The sequence below is a fragment of the Emys orbicularis genome, chromosome 10 (assembly GCF_028017835.1).
Source record: "Emys orbicularis isolate rEmyOrb1 chromosome 10, rEmyOrb1.hap1, whole genome shotgun sequence".
Taxonomy (NCBI): domain Eukaryota; kingdom Metazoa; phylum Chordata; order Testudines; family Emydidae; genus Emys; species Emys orbicularis.
In genome coordinates this window covers 43,451,125-43,465,043 of record NC_088692.1, presented here as the reverse complement: position 1 = coordinate 43,465,043, position 13,919 = coordinate 43,451,125, and positions in this window count along the sequence as shown.

Here is a 13,919-nt window from a genome sequence, read left to right as displayed (position 1 = left end):
CACCAGAACTATGGGCATTAGGCCCACTGTCACAGCAAATTCAGCATTGGGTAACACCATCCAGTATCCCTGACGTCCCCCTGCAGTTTTGATTGGACATAGTCTTCCTCCTCACTTGTTTAACATTATTGCACACTGCTAAACATCTGCTGCCTTTCCCCCACCCCAGAGGTGGCTGTCTGTCACTGGCAGGTGACGTGATCTCTGTGTCTGTGACATAATAGGGGATGGAAAGGTGACCTATAAATATACAATGCTGAATGTTCTTTCTTTCAGCCATTAATAGCAGGTGCAGAAGAAATAAGAGGAGCTGGTTGCGAATTTTTAGACGAAACATTCTTTCATTGAAAAACGCCCATTTGCCAAAACACAAACTGTTTGAGGAAACGTATTATAGACCCATAGGGACAGAAGGGACCGCAAGGGTTATCTAGTCTAACCCCTGCCAAGATGCAGGATTTGTTGTGTCCAAACCTTCCAAGACAGATGGCTGCCCAGTCTTCTTTTGAAAACCTCCAGTGAAGGAGCTTCTGCGACCTCCCTTGGCATCTGTTCCATTGTCCTACTGTGCTTACAGCTAGGAAGCTTTTCTTGAGATTTAATCTAAATCTGCTGTGCTGTAGTTTGAACCCATTGCCTCTTGTCCTGCCCTCTGTGGCACAAGAGAACAACTTTTCTCCATCTTTCAGCATTTTTGGGATAATTTTTCACCATTATTTCTTTCTAGTGAACATCTGCCCTTCCTGAGCCCACCCTGGCCTGGGAGAGTCAGAAAGCTGCTCTCCAGAGATTCCCGCCCAGGTTTGCACACTCAGCGAATTCAGAGGCAGATTCCTCTCTGCTCCCAGTATCGCTTTTCACAAGGAAGGATGGGGTACAGTAGACTTGGAGGTGGGTGGTGCAGGGGCAATAACAGATCCAAAGGGACCCATGCTGCTATAGAGAGGAGCCCAGAAACATGGCCAGAGGGGATGGCCTTCTGCAGGGAAAGGCCAGGGTCCAAACAGTTCTTCATTGGCTTCCTGTCTGATTCAGGGGCTCCACTGCATGCCCAGCTGATCTGACCCAAACCCGGAGGAGTGGGGGGAGAGAGGTGTGGCATTAGCTCAGAGAGTCTGGATCACCCATTTTCTTCTATCTACTGATGGGGAAAAGGAACATGTGACCCGTTATTACAGGCTTGTATTACAGGCTTGGCCGGTTATTACAGGTGATTTGCACTGCACTACAGCCAAATCGCTGTCCCACTAACAGACCTGACAAAAAAAAACCCCAAAAAACAGCCAAATGCAGTTCAGTGAATTGAAGAGTGTCAGAAGGCCTTTAACCAGCTTAAAGTGACACTCATGTCTGACCCTGTGCTAAGGGCCCCAGACGTTGACAAACCTTTCCTTGTGTACACTCTGGAGAAGCTATGCCCATACGTTTGGGGACGGCATTTCCACCTGCAGATCGACCATGCTGCACTGAAGTGGCTTCATACCGTTAAGGAAAATAACAAAAAACTTCTTTGGTGGAGTTTAGCTCTCCAAGATTTTGATTTTGAAATACAACACATTTAGGGAGCTTCTAACAAAGTGGCTGATGCACTCTCCCGTGAAAGTTTCCCAGAATCAACTTGTTAAAATCATCCTTAAACTGTGAAAAATATTGTTAGTTTTTATATAATCAGTAGTATGTCTAGAGGTGCATGTGTCTTATTAACTCTGTTTTCTCCTAAAGCTCCAGGAAGAAATCACAGCCAGTGTGGAACAGGCTGTCCAGCACTGTCTGTGATTTGGGGGCGGGGTGTGTCATAAATATAAAGGGAAGGGTAACAACCTTTATGTATGCAGTAACATAAAATCCCTCCCTGCCAGAGGTACTGAATCTCTTTACCTGTAAGTGGTTAAGAAGCTCAAATAAACCTGGTTGGCACCTGACCAAAAGGACCAATAACGAAAGAAGATACTTTCAAATCTCGGGGCGGGGCGGGGAGGTTTTGTTTGTGCTCTCTTTGTTGTTCCCTCTCTGGGAACAACAAAGAGACCAGGCAGGTAAAACATCTCCTGAAAACATACCTGAAATGATCCAGTTAAGATTACAAAAATTGTAAGTAAGGGCAAGGAAATGCATTAGATTATGTTTTGTTTTAGCTTGTGAATTTTCCCTATGCTAAGAGATAGTTTCATTCCTGTTTTGTAACTGGGAAGCAGAGTCAGAGGGGAATCCTCTGTGTTTTAAATCTTTTTATTTCCCTGTAAAGTTACCTTCCATCCTGATTTTGCAGGTGTGATTCTCTCTCTCTCTTTTTTTTTTATAAATAAAATTCTTCTTTTAAGAACCTGATTGATTTTCAGTGTCCTAAAAACCAAAGGGTTTGCTCTGTGCTCTCATTGTTACCAATTGGTTAGTATATTATTCTCAAGCCTCCCCAGGAAAGGGGGTGAAGGGGTTTAGGGGGATATTTTGGGGGAATAGGGACTCCAGGTGACCCTTTCCTGAATTTTGTGTGAATCACTTGGTGGTGGCAGCAATACCGTCCAGGGACAAGGAAAGGAATTTGTGCCTTGGGGAAGTTTTTAACCTAAGCTGGTAAAATATAAGCTTAGAGGGTTTTTCGTGCGTTTTTCCACATCTGTACCCCAGAATTCAGAGTGGGGAGGGAACCCTGACAGGATCTTGGGCCAGCCAGTCCTGATCAATTATCCCTATCTTTGCCACAATTAGGTGGGACTTCTGGACTCAGTATGGGGCTCAGAAAAAGGCCTGAGAGAACAGAGCTGGGAGGAGAAAGTCATGGCGGGGGCTGCAGAGAGGGGGACACTCCTGCAGGGAAAGGGAAGCCTGGGCAGCAGGTGGGCATCTGTGGGGGGCCCTGAGATAGGCTCTGTAGGAAGGAGGAAGGTCCCTAGAAGAAGCTGCCAGAGTTCCTGGCAACGGGAGGCAGTGGGAACCAGCTAGGAGGAAAAGCACCTCCATGGGAAAGCCCTGGGAGGCCATGCTCAGCCTCTGCAGGGCCCAGGAGTGGAGGTGTAGGTCCAGGAATGTCAATGTAGCCTAAGAGGGGCAGAAGAACTGTTTTGTTCGGATGGTTTTTGGCTTTTCCCAGAAGGGAACTGAATTGGAAAGGTGAGTTGGCTGAAGGATTGGGACATGACAGATACAGCCTGCTGAAGAACCAAACTGGCCGACAACAAATGGTGCTAGAGTGGGAGAACCTCTGAAGTGCGACATCGTGGCTCCAGGGGGGGCTCTGGTGGTGAACGTGCCCCTTAGAACAGGGCCTTTAAGGACTGTGTGATGAGCAGAGATGCACTCTTTTGGGCCATGCTCACTGAGAATTTTCTGGCTGAGTGGTAGGAGCAGTGGAACTATGGATCTGCTGCAGAGAGGGAACTAGGAGTCTCTTCAGAGATGTCAGTGCATGTCTCTGTCATATGCAGGTGAGAGGGCTATGACATCAATGCAGGGAACATGTCAGCAGAGCGCAGCGGGGAGCAGGACCCTAGGGGATGTTCAGGCCAGATGAAAAGACCAGGCAAAGATGCCAGAGAAGAGGCAGGAAAAATTGTTGCCTCCAAACTCTGCCGTACCTTCTACTCCAGTCCTAGACCTCATACCATATTGACAGTACAGTGCACCCCTGTCATGACCTGCAGCCCCACCGGGTGTCCAGTGCAAGGTCTCTCCTGACCACTGAATGATAGCATTAGCTGCAACTCAGCATGGGATGGGACCTTCCCCTTTGCAATATCCTTCGGTGAAGCTCCCAGTGAGACACAGAACTTTGTTTGGTAAAGTGCAGAATAAGGCACAGATTGTTGGGACACACCTCACTCCTGCCCACCGTGCTCCATCACTCACCTGGAGTCATCCAAGGGGCCATTGCCCCATCAGACTGCGGCTCATGAGAAACTGGCTCTGATGGGAGAACTGCCAGCCCCCAGTGGACTTTGTGCCAGGCCTGAAGAGGCGGTGCTCTTCCACCATCCACACAGCATGGTCCATGGCTCCCTCCATCCCTGTCCTACAGAGTGACCTGGTGGATGGCAGCTGGGGACGCCAGCACATGTGCAGCCCACGTCTGAGTTCCTGTCAGCCCCGAAAAAGACAGATCACAGCCGGGAAGGAGAAGGGAGCTGCCCTCAGCTCTCATTCATCCCCAGAGGAGATACATAATGAGAGCACTTCACAAACAGAAAGGGCTGGTCCTCTATTGCTATTAAACACCAGCAATTACAGTGATGAATCCTGCATTAGCAGCAATGAGAGAGCTGTGAAATGGTGAGTGGGGTTTGCTGCTTATTGATCACAAGCTGCTAATGCACCAGTGTGGGATTTCACACTCCCCTCCCCACAAAATTTCATCCTCTTCAGCCCTGTCAAGACCCAGCAGCACTTACACCCAGGAACCTTCTCTCCCACAACTTAATATTGATAAAAATATCCATCATGCTTCTCAAGCTTCAACCCTGCCAGTGCGTGTTAGGAACAAGAGAAATGTGTGTTTGACAGTGCACTGACATAGAGAGCACCTGGAGTTTGCTATGAGTTGTGTCATAATTGACAGTTTGTAGCGTTTAACTATAAAACCATTTGTTAAGAGTCTTTTCTCACTGTACCAAGTCAATACACCAGGCTTTTAATAAGAAAGTGGAAAAACAACCCTAAGGACTTGTCACATGAGACATCAGCAGGGTTTCAACACTAGGTTTTCGGATCCCCAGTACAGATCTCTGCCTCTTAATTGCATAACCTTTTTCTTTTATGTGCAGCAGCCACTAGAGGGGACTTGGCATAGACTTTGCCAGTGAGTTATACAACCATTTGCGAGGCAGCTATAAAAAAATTAGGAACTAAAGAATCCTGATTCTGTTCCTGTCAATGGGAGGGGAAGGTGCTTAGAGCAGTGGTTACAGGCAGGAGAGTCAAGTATATAGATTTGGTACATTAATTCTGAAAAGCAATATGACAAAGTGGGTGAGACTTAATTTGCCCTATTAAAAAGCAGGGGTCTAGTCCCAGCACTGCCAGAAATTGATGTTTGCTGCCTCCTAGTTAACTTATTTGCAAAATGACTGGAAAGATGCTTGCCTGCATTCTAGCACTGAGGTATGAGGCTTTGCTCACTAATAAGCATTATAAAATATATACAGCAGTGATGAGGTTTGTACTCCTAGTACACATTCTCCTACGCACTCTAACCTGGTGGTTCCCAACAACCAGTATATGTATCAACAATGGTACTTCAGGTTTCAATGACCAGTACTCTGAGGTCACCCTCCTTGCTTTAATGATGAAGTTCTGTGCTAGGATCTAATGCAGCACCATGTCTCTCCTTGCACTCAGCTGCATGCAGTCTAGAGGACAAGAGAGTCTGCGTGACTCTAATGTGTCCAGTTTTGCAATCTAACTGTTGTGAGTTTGATCAGTACAACTAAATGGGATGCATCGAGATCTTTCACTCAGCATAGGTCTTAGCCGGGTAACCTGGCAGAGCTACCCCAGGCAGGCTGTGCCAATGTGCTGGGGTGCCTAGAATGTCTATATCCCTCCCTGAATTAATAAAGAGAAGCCACACCACCAAAAAGATTTTTCTTGTTGCATAACTTATTCATCGTTACTAAAAATGTCAGGGAGCAACTCCAGGACATGTAGATCTAACTCGGAGCAGGACAGTCTGTGTGGGAAGTTTTCATGTTTTACTGATGGCTTTCTGGGCACAAAGAGACCATAGAGAAAGGATAAGGCATGGGGCAGTGGTGTCTCTAGGGATTGCAAACACAGTCACCATTGCCTCTCTTGGCTGGGGATACATGCCACTGGTTGTGTTATCATGCACTCAGAAACCCCTGTGAGCAAACTTGTGCTCTTTACACCCTGTTTTTCCATTCTGTTAACACTGCCTTGATGTGGCCCTCATTTGTCCGAGATGAGCTTACACTGCACTCTGTAGCTGAGGCTACAGTGTGGCAGGGAAGCAGTGGACTGATAAGCACTTAAGAGAAGTTCTCGTACTGCATATTTATTATGCATGAAGGGCCCAGAGAGCTCTGAAGATGTGCCCTGTTCTGAGACAGAAATGAGGGGAGCAAAAAGAAACTCCAAGATGTGATTTTATGTGACAGATTTTCCTTCTAAAGAATGGGGCTTTCTGCTGCAGCAGGCATGTTTCCTGCTTAGATTAGTTGAGTCGATGGTATGAAGTCAGTTTTAGATGAGTGCTGGTGAGCAGGGCTACCTAGAGAGGCAGGATGGCTGAGTGGATCCGGAACCAGAATGGGACTAGCGCTGGTTGAAAATTTCCCAGCAGAACGTTTTCCCGTCTGAAAATGGTGATTCATCAAAATCAAAACGGTGTGGGAATGTGACAATTTCGACAAAATTCAGCTTTGGGAAAACAAATAAAAAATGAAGCATTTTGAGAAGGTTGTTTTGGCCCAATCAGAACAGAACATTTTGATTTTTCATTGTGAAATGACTTTTCAATTTGTAACTTATTTTATTTCAAATTATAATATACATGTAACCCTTCTGCCCATCTAAGTTGGCAGCAACAAGGGCCGGGTTCTGTATCTAGGGGTTCCATTTCAATAACGCAATGCAAAACCGGCTCGAGCCCCCACCCAGTGACCTGGGACAATTACATACCACCGCCTGGGCACCTCTAAGAGGCAATACTTCCCCTCTCGCAAGCACGGAGTCTGAGTGTAGCAGAAAATGTTTAATAACATGAGGTAAACGACATCAGCATTAAATTGGAAAAAACACCACAAACAGGATTCATAAGACAAACCAAGAGCAAAAGACCCACCCCAGCAAATTGGGCTGTGTCCTTTCCCTTTGGTTCTTGAATCCAGCAACCCAAAAATCACCAACACCAACACTCCCCAAAGTCTCTTGGGTCCAGCAACCACCCAAAGTCCCAAAAGTCCAACAACCCCCAAAGTCTCTGTCCCTGGTCAGTGCAGCCCCAGAGTAAAAGGGGGGCATGCAGGGTGTTAAGGGGCACCTTACATGATCTGAGGCCTGCCGGCCGTCTCTCCATGGGGTTCTGCCGCAGCCTTCACCACGAGCCAGTCCACTTTCTGCCATCCCACAAACTGCTCTGCTCTACGAGCTGCTCCACTCTGCTCACCGACCTGTGAGCCGCTTCAGCCATCCCCGCAAACAGCTCCGCTCGCCGTTCCTTGGGCTGCTCCAACCATCCCCTCAAGGCTCTGCGCCGCTTTCTGCTCCTCCAGCCATCCCCACAAACTTGCTCCACCAGCCACTTAGCAATATAGCTTCAGGCTCCCCCACTATTTAACACAGCACTCTGTGATTTCAGCTCCTAATAACTTTAGCTCTTTTGTGATTTCAGTGCTTAGTAATTTCAGCTCATAGTAGGGGAGCCCCAGTGCTGGTGCACCATTGGCCCAAAGTAAAGGCAGCTCAGCAGCCTGTAACTAGACTCCTAATGGAGTCAAAGTTAGCTCTAACATGCAACAGTGGCGAGAGGAGGTGGTGCAATCGATGTTTCACACCCTCAAAAGTGGCGTGGCGGGGCGGGGCGGGGCAGGGCAGGGCAGGGCCCATCCCATCCCATCAAGTACAAATCCCCATCCCCATCCCCATCCCCATCCCCATCCCCATCCTCTCTCAATTCACTGGGTTTTGTAACCCATGCCCCTTGTCAAGCAAGTGCTACTTAGGTAATGGTGAAGGACTCACTCAGTCCTTCTGTCATACAACAGTTCCACTGGCCTTGATTCACAGAATCAGGGTAACAAAACTTTATTCTTCCTGCCCCAATAACAGAGAAACTGGGGATCCCACACCAGCCAAAGTAACCACTTTCAGTTGCTGTTGTTTCATGCCAGGCGAGTGGGTGTGCCTATGCAAACAAGATCAGCCCCTGGAGTTCTTTTCCACACTCGCCATAATTCACCACCAGATGTCAGGGTAGAGCTCATCCTGACTCTGCTTACATACAATTTAAGAAGTCAAAATTGAAACGAATCGGTTCAATTTGATCAAAACAAAACATTTGGATTGACCCACGACTCATTTTTTTATGTTTTGCTTTGCAGTACTTTTTGACATTCTTTCTTTTCATTCAAATTTGGCATGACTACAAAGGTCAAAAGAGTGGAATTTCCTGCCAAACAGAAATGCTGGCTGCCGCACAGTGCTAATGGGAGCTTGAGAACCCTGGGTTCTGCGTCTGATTGCTACTGACCCGCTGGGTGACCTTGGGAAAGTTACGTCCCCCTCTCACTAGACTGTAAGCATTTGGGGGCAGGGACTCTCTCTCACTGAGCGTTTGGCCATCACCTAGTACAATGTGGGTGCCAGTGTAACATCAATAATGAAAGGTGCGGGCCTCGCAGCCCTGGAGGCTGACATCGTTTATGTTTTCACCGATCAGGTGCAGACAGGTAGTAGCAGTGCATTCCTCCTCCCTTCCACCTAGCCCAGTGTTCCTGGTTCATAAAGCGTCAACTCTGACCTTGAAGGAACTCTTCCAGAAGTGCTAGGTTAGTTCAGTCTCCAGGCCCGTCTAGTCCTGGGGCTCTCTAGCAATCGCCAATGAGTGCCTATTATCATGGCAATTTAACATGACATGGACATCTGGGGCCAGATCCTCAGCTGGAGTAAATCAGCGTGGCTGCATTGACCTCAGTGAAGCTGTATTGATGTACCCCAGCTGAGGATCTGGACATTGGGAACTGGACTGAGACCTACCAACTCATTTCACTCTAAACAGGATGGGGTGTATTTTCAGTTGCTTCCCACATGGATTCAACCAATTCAACAAACCTAGGGGTGACTTCCTGGATTGGTGATACCAACAACTTGGCCAATAAAAAGGACTGGATGCATCTTCTTAAATGTGGCTGTGACGCCCTATGGTTTGAATTGTATCCAGGACATCCAGCGAGCAGACAGAAAAGTTATTGCAATATCTGCCAGCTGGCTGTCCTGAACACAGCTCAAACACAGGTGGCAAAGCCCTCTGTAAGAAAGCACATCATACGAGCACAGTTGTGCACGGTATCAGAATTTACCATGCGTTTGAACACAAGAGCATGAGACCTGGAAGAACTTGCAACGGTGCAGGAAGTTTATTGGCAACTTACTTGTTTCTACACTATTGCCCGATGCTGTACTGTCCATCTTTGTAGCCAGCCATGATAGTTGTAGCAAAACATAGAATTCCTAACTCACAAGTAGTTGGTTTCCTTCATCAGAAGAGGTCTTGCTCATTGATGAGCATTTGCCAGCTTCTTTCCTAGCTAAGGGCCCAATCCTTCCAGGGGCTGAGCAGCCTTGACTCCCTCTGAAGTTCACAGGAACTAAGGGCACTCAGCATTTCACAGCAGGCAGTCAGCACCTGGAAGTATTGGGCACCAAGCAGTAAAGGCTTCAGCCACATCTCCCATTTGCCAGTGAAACATCCCACCCTGCATGGGTTAGTTACTTGGCCCAGATCATCAGAGGTATTTAGGCATTTAACTCCCATTGAAATCAATGAGAGGTAGGCACCCAACTATCTAGAGGATATGGACCTTCTCAATGTCTTTGCTCTTTGGAATCCTTGAGACCTGGCTCTAGTTAATTCCTGTTGCCTTGAAGATTGTTGTTTGGAGTCTCTGTGTTTTCAAGTTTCCTTGTCGCATGCACACTTCCAGCCAGTAACGATGATAACTATGGTATATTGAGCCTTTTATTTTAGCCTAGTATGTACCCATTATACCCATGTGTCCAATCTCTAAGGAGTCTGTGCTCTGCAGAGCCAGGCGGCCATTTTGTGGTCAGTTCAGGGCAGAACACCAAGTTACACACACTCTGGGCTCTCTTCCTTGTTTTGCTGGTTTCTTAGGCCTTGTGTACACACAAAAGTTGTACCCAATTAACTCTAAAGCTATACAGCCTCCCTTAGTGGTAGAAAGATGCCTATATCAGTCTAGTTTATTCCTGTCTGAGATGGGGAATGAGCTACTGTAACAAAGCATGCTCTTGGGGGGACACTACTGAGAGAATCAATTCAGGACAAATTGCTTAGAGCAGGGCAATCACAGCCTAAAGCTGGGTGTCCTTTATTACTAAGGCACACCAAATCAGCCAAACAGAGAGGACTTCGGTTTTACCCCACTGGCTAACCAGAAGTCATACAAGCAATTTCTTTAGACACTCCAGTTTCCCAGTATCACCACCAGCACTGCTCCTTATGGGGATAAATGGTTAAGAAAATCACTACCCCAGTAAAAGAAAAAGAGGTTCTTCCGATCACAAAGGACCAAGCCCCAGACTCAGGTCAATATACAAGTCAGAAGAACTTACCCACAAATCACGCTGTTGCCAATCCTTTAAATCTAAAACAGGGTTTCTCAAACAGGGGTTGCCGCTTGTGTAGGGAAAGCCCCTGGCTGCGGACGGGGCTGGTAAACAAACCGGCCCGGCCCGCCAGGGGCTTGCCCTACACAAGCAGCGACCAGGGCCGGCTCCAGGCACCAGCGTAGCAAGCAGGTGCCTGGGGCGGCCAATGAAGAGGGGGGCGGCACGTCCGACTGTTCGGCGGCAATTCAGCAGCGGGGCCGTCACTTCCTCTCAGAGCGAAGGACCTGCCACCGAATTGCCGCCGTAGAATGAAGCTGCGGCGGTAGAGCTACCGCCAATTGCGGCTTTTTTTTTTTTTTTTTTTTTTTTTTTGTTGTTGTTTGGGGCAGCAAAAACACTAGAGACGGCCCTGGCGGCGACCCCTGTTTGAGAAACCCTGATCTAAAATCTAAAGGTTTATTCATAAAAAGAAAGAAATATAGATGAGAGCTAAAATTGGTTAAATGGAATCAATTACATACAGGAATGGCAAAGTTCTTGGTTCAGGCTTGTAGCAGTGATGGAATAAACTGCAAGTTCAAATCAAGACTCTGGAGTACATCCACAGCTTGGATGCATCATTCAGTCCTTTCTTCAGAGCTTCAGTTTGTAGCAAAGTTCCTCCAGAGGTAAGAAGCAGGATTGAAGACAAAATGGAGGGGTTTCCATGACCCTTTATATCCTCTGCCATGTGGAAGGACCCCTTTATTCTTACTGTGGAAAATCACAGCAGCAAGATGGAGTTTGGAGTCACATGGGCAAGTCACATGTCCATGCATGACTCAGTTTGCAGGCGGCAGCCATTGCTAACATGCTACCTTGAACGTCCCAGGAAGGCTCCTCAGGTATGGATTGGAGTCTCCCAATGTCCGTTGTCAGTTAAGAGTTTCTTGATGGGGCCCTACTCAGAATAGTCCTTTCTCAAGAAGCTGACGAAATGCGTCACTGATGCTACTTAGAATCAAACACATTGAGATACAAGTGTGACGGTGTACCCCATAAGGCTTTATGGGGAGGGGGTGCTTATAAATGTATGTATGACATAACTGGAATATGTTTTGTGCTGCCTGTGCCAGGTAACATATCTCCGTAAAGGTTATGGTCTACTATATCTATTCATCCTATTTGTACATATATATATCATTTTCTACTTGAGGTTAAGAATATGGGCTGTATGCTTGCTTGGTTTCTGAGTAAGCTTTGGGAGGCGTTTGGTCAGCTTCTTTAGGAAGGAATTCGCCAGGTTAAGTACCTGATCAGGAAACACTTGGGGAACAATGCATCTTGGAATGCTCCAATCCACATAAGAAGTCTTCCTGGAGACATGCAAGATACCATGTGGACAATGGCTTCAGCCTGTAAAGACTGAGTCATGCAGGGACATGTGACTTGCCCAGGTGACTCCAGAACTCCATCTTGGAGCTGGACTTTGCATAGGAGGGAGGAGGGAGGTCTCCACCCACAAGAGAGAGTCTATTTAAACCTGGGGCAGGCCCCTCCATTTTGTCTTCAGCTGGCTAAAGAAGGAGCCTCTCCACCCCCCCAGGATACTTGAAAGAAACTGAAACAAAAGACAGAGACTACAGGGGTTGTGAGAGATTGCTGGACCCAGGCTAAAGGAAGATTAGCCTGTAAAAGGGAGCATTCTGGAACTGGTGAGGAACTTATCTGTATTTAGTTTGATTAGGCATAGATTTGCGCATTTTATTTTATTTTGCTTGTGACTTACTTTGTTCTGTCTGTTACTACTTTGAACCACTTAAATCCTACGGTCTGTATTTAATAAAATCACTTTTTATTTAGTAATTTACTCAGAGTATGTATTAATACCTGGGGGAGCAAACAACTGTGCATATCTCTTTATCAGTGTTATAGAGGGCGAACAATTTATGAGTTTACTCTGCATAAGCTTTATGCAGGGTAAAACGGATTTATCTGGGTTTAGACCCCATTGGGAGTTGGGCATCTGAGTGCTAAAGACAAGCACACTACTGTACGCTGTTTTCAGGTAAACTTGCAGCTTTGGGGCAAGTGATTCAGACCCTGAGTCTTTGTTAGAGCAGACTGGAGTGTCTGGCTCAGCAAGACAGGGTGCTGGAGTCCTGAGCTGGCAGGGAAAACAGAAGCAGGGGTAGTCTTTGCACATTGGGTGGCAGCTCCCAAGGAGGTTTCTGTGATCCAACCCGTCACAACAAGTACATAGCCAATATTCATAACTTCAAATACAAAAATGATACACACTTACAGACAGCATAATCATAACCAGCAAATTATAACCTTTTTATGGACACCTTACGTGACCTCCTTTGTACAAGATTTGGTGCCACTATAGGACCTTGGGTGCAACAATGATCTATACGGTCATAGTTCATCTCAATAACATCACAGCTACACCAGTATAAGCCTGCTTTATACCAGTGTAACTGCAGCCACACTAGGGGTTGTACTGGTCTAACTATATCAGTAACAAATCATACCCCTACCTGTACCCACTGTGTGTGTAGAACAGGGGTTATCAGTTTGCTCTTTGTGCACAGGGAAACATGACAGTGACAACACGAGTACAGCGTGTGCCACTTCAGCAAATGTTTTCTCATGACCACAACCTTTTTCTACAAGCCCGGTGCCGAAAAGCCATTTTTCTTTGTACTGTATGTAGAAGCAGCTGTACCAATTAACATAAAATTAGCACACAAAGGCCAATTAATCTCTTGATTATGCCTGCCATTCACTTATCTGAAGCTATTATGGTAAGATCAGCTTTTGTACCTCTGCTTGCTATGCAAATAACTAAGTTATGATGCCTTCATTACCAATATACAATTACCCGGAGCTGATACCCATGAAATCTAATGCGGACAGATTACCAGCGTGTGGAGCCAAATGGATTGCGTGGTTAAAGGTTGGGCATGTAGGACATGCTGGACTGCGGTGCCCTGTGTCATGCTAGAAAATGGCACTTAGGTCTCCATACAGATCCTGCCATGTTCCCCTGGGCTGGATTTGGCCTGGATTTACACCAGTCTCTGCTGGATCACAGAGGCACCCAAGGCAGAAAGACCACTAGGGAGTGAAGCTTCAATGGGGGAAGCTGCCCTACCACCATGGGGATGTGGCGATCCAGCTACTGCACCAAGCAGCTGGCACAGCATGGGAAGGGACAGAGCCAGGGCCAATGGGGAAATGGATTCATGAGGCACATCTCCTCAGCAGTCTCCTCTGGTTCCCCGGCTCTAAAGTACTGCTGCTCCTCTAGCTGGCAGAGATCCTATGGGAGGTACAAAACCATCCAGGCCTTAGGGGCCCTCGCTGGTGAAGGGAGGTGTAATAAGGTTTTTTTTTGCCTGCATCATCAATGGTGACTCTTGGTGTGTCTACACTGCAATTAGACACCTGCGGTTAGCCTGTGCCAGCTGACTCGGGCTTGCGGGGCTTGGGCCAAGGGGCTGTTTAATTGCAGTGTAGACGTTTGGGCTTGGGCTGCTGGCTGAGCTCTGGGACTCTCCCACCTCACAGGGTCTTAGAGCTTGGGCTTGAATGTTTACATCACAATTAAACAGATTGTTAGCCTGAGC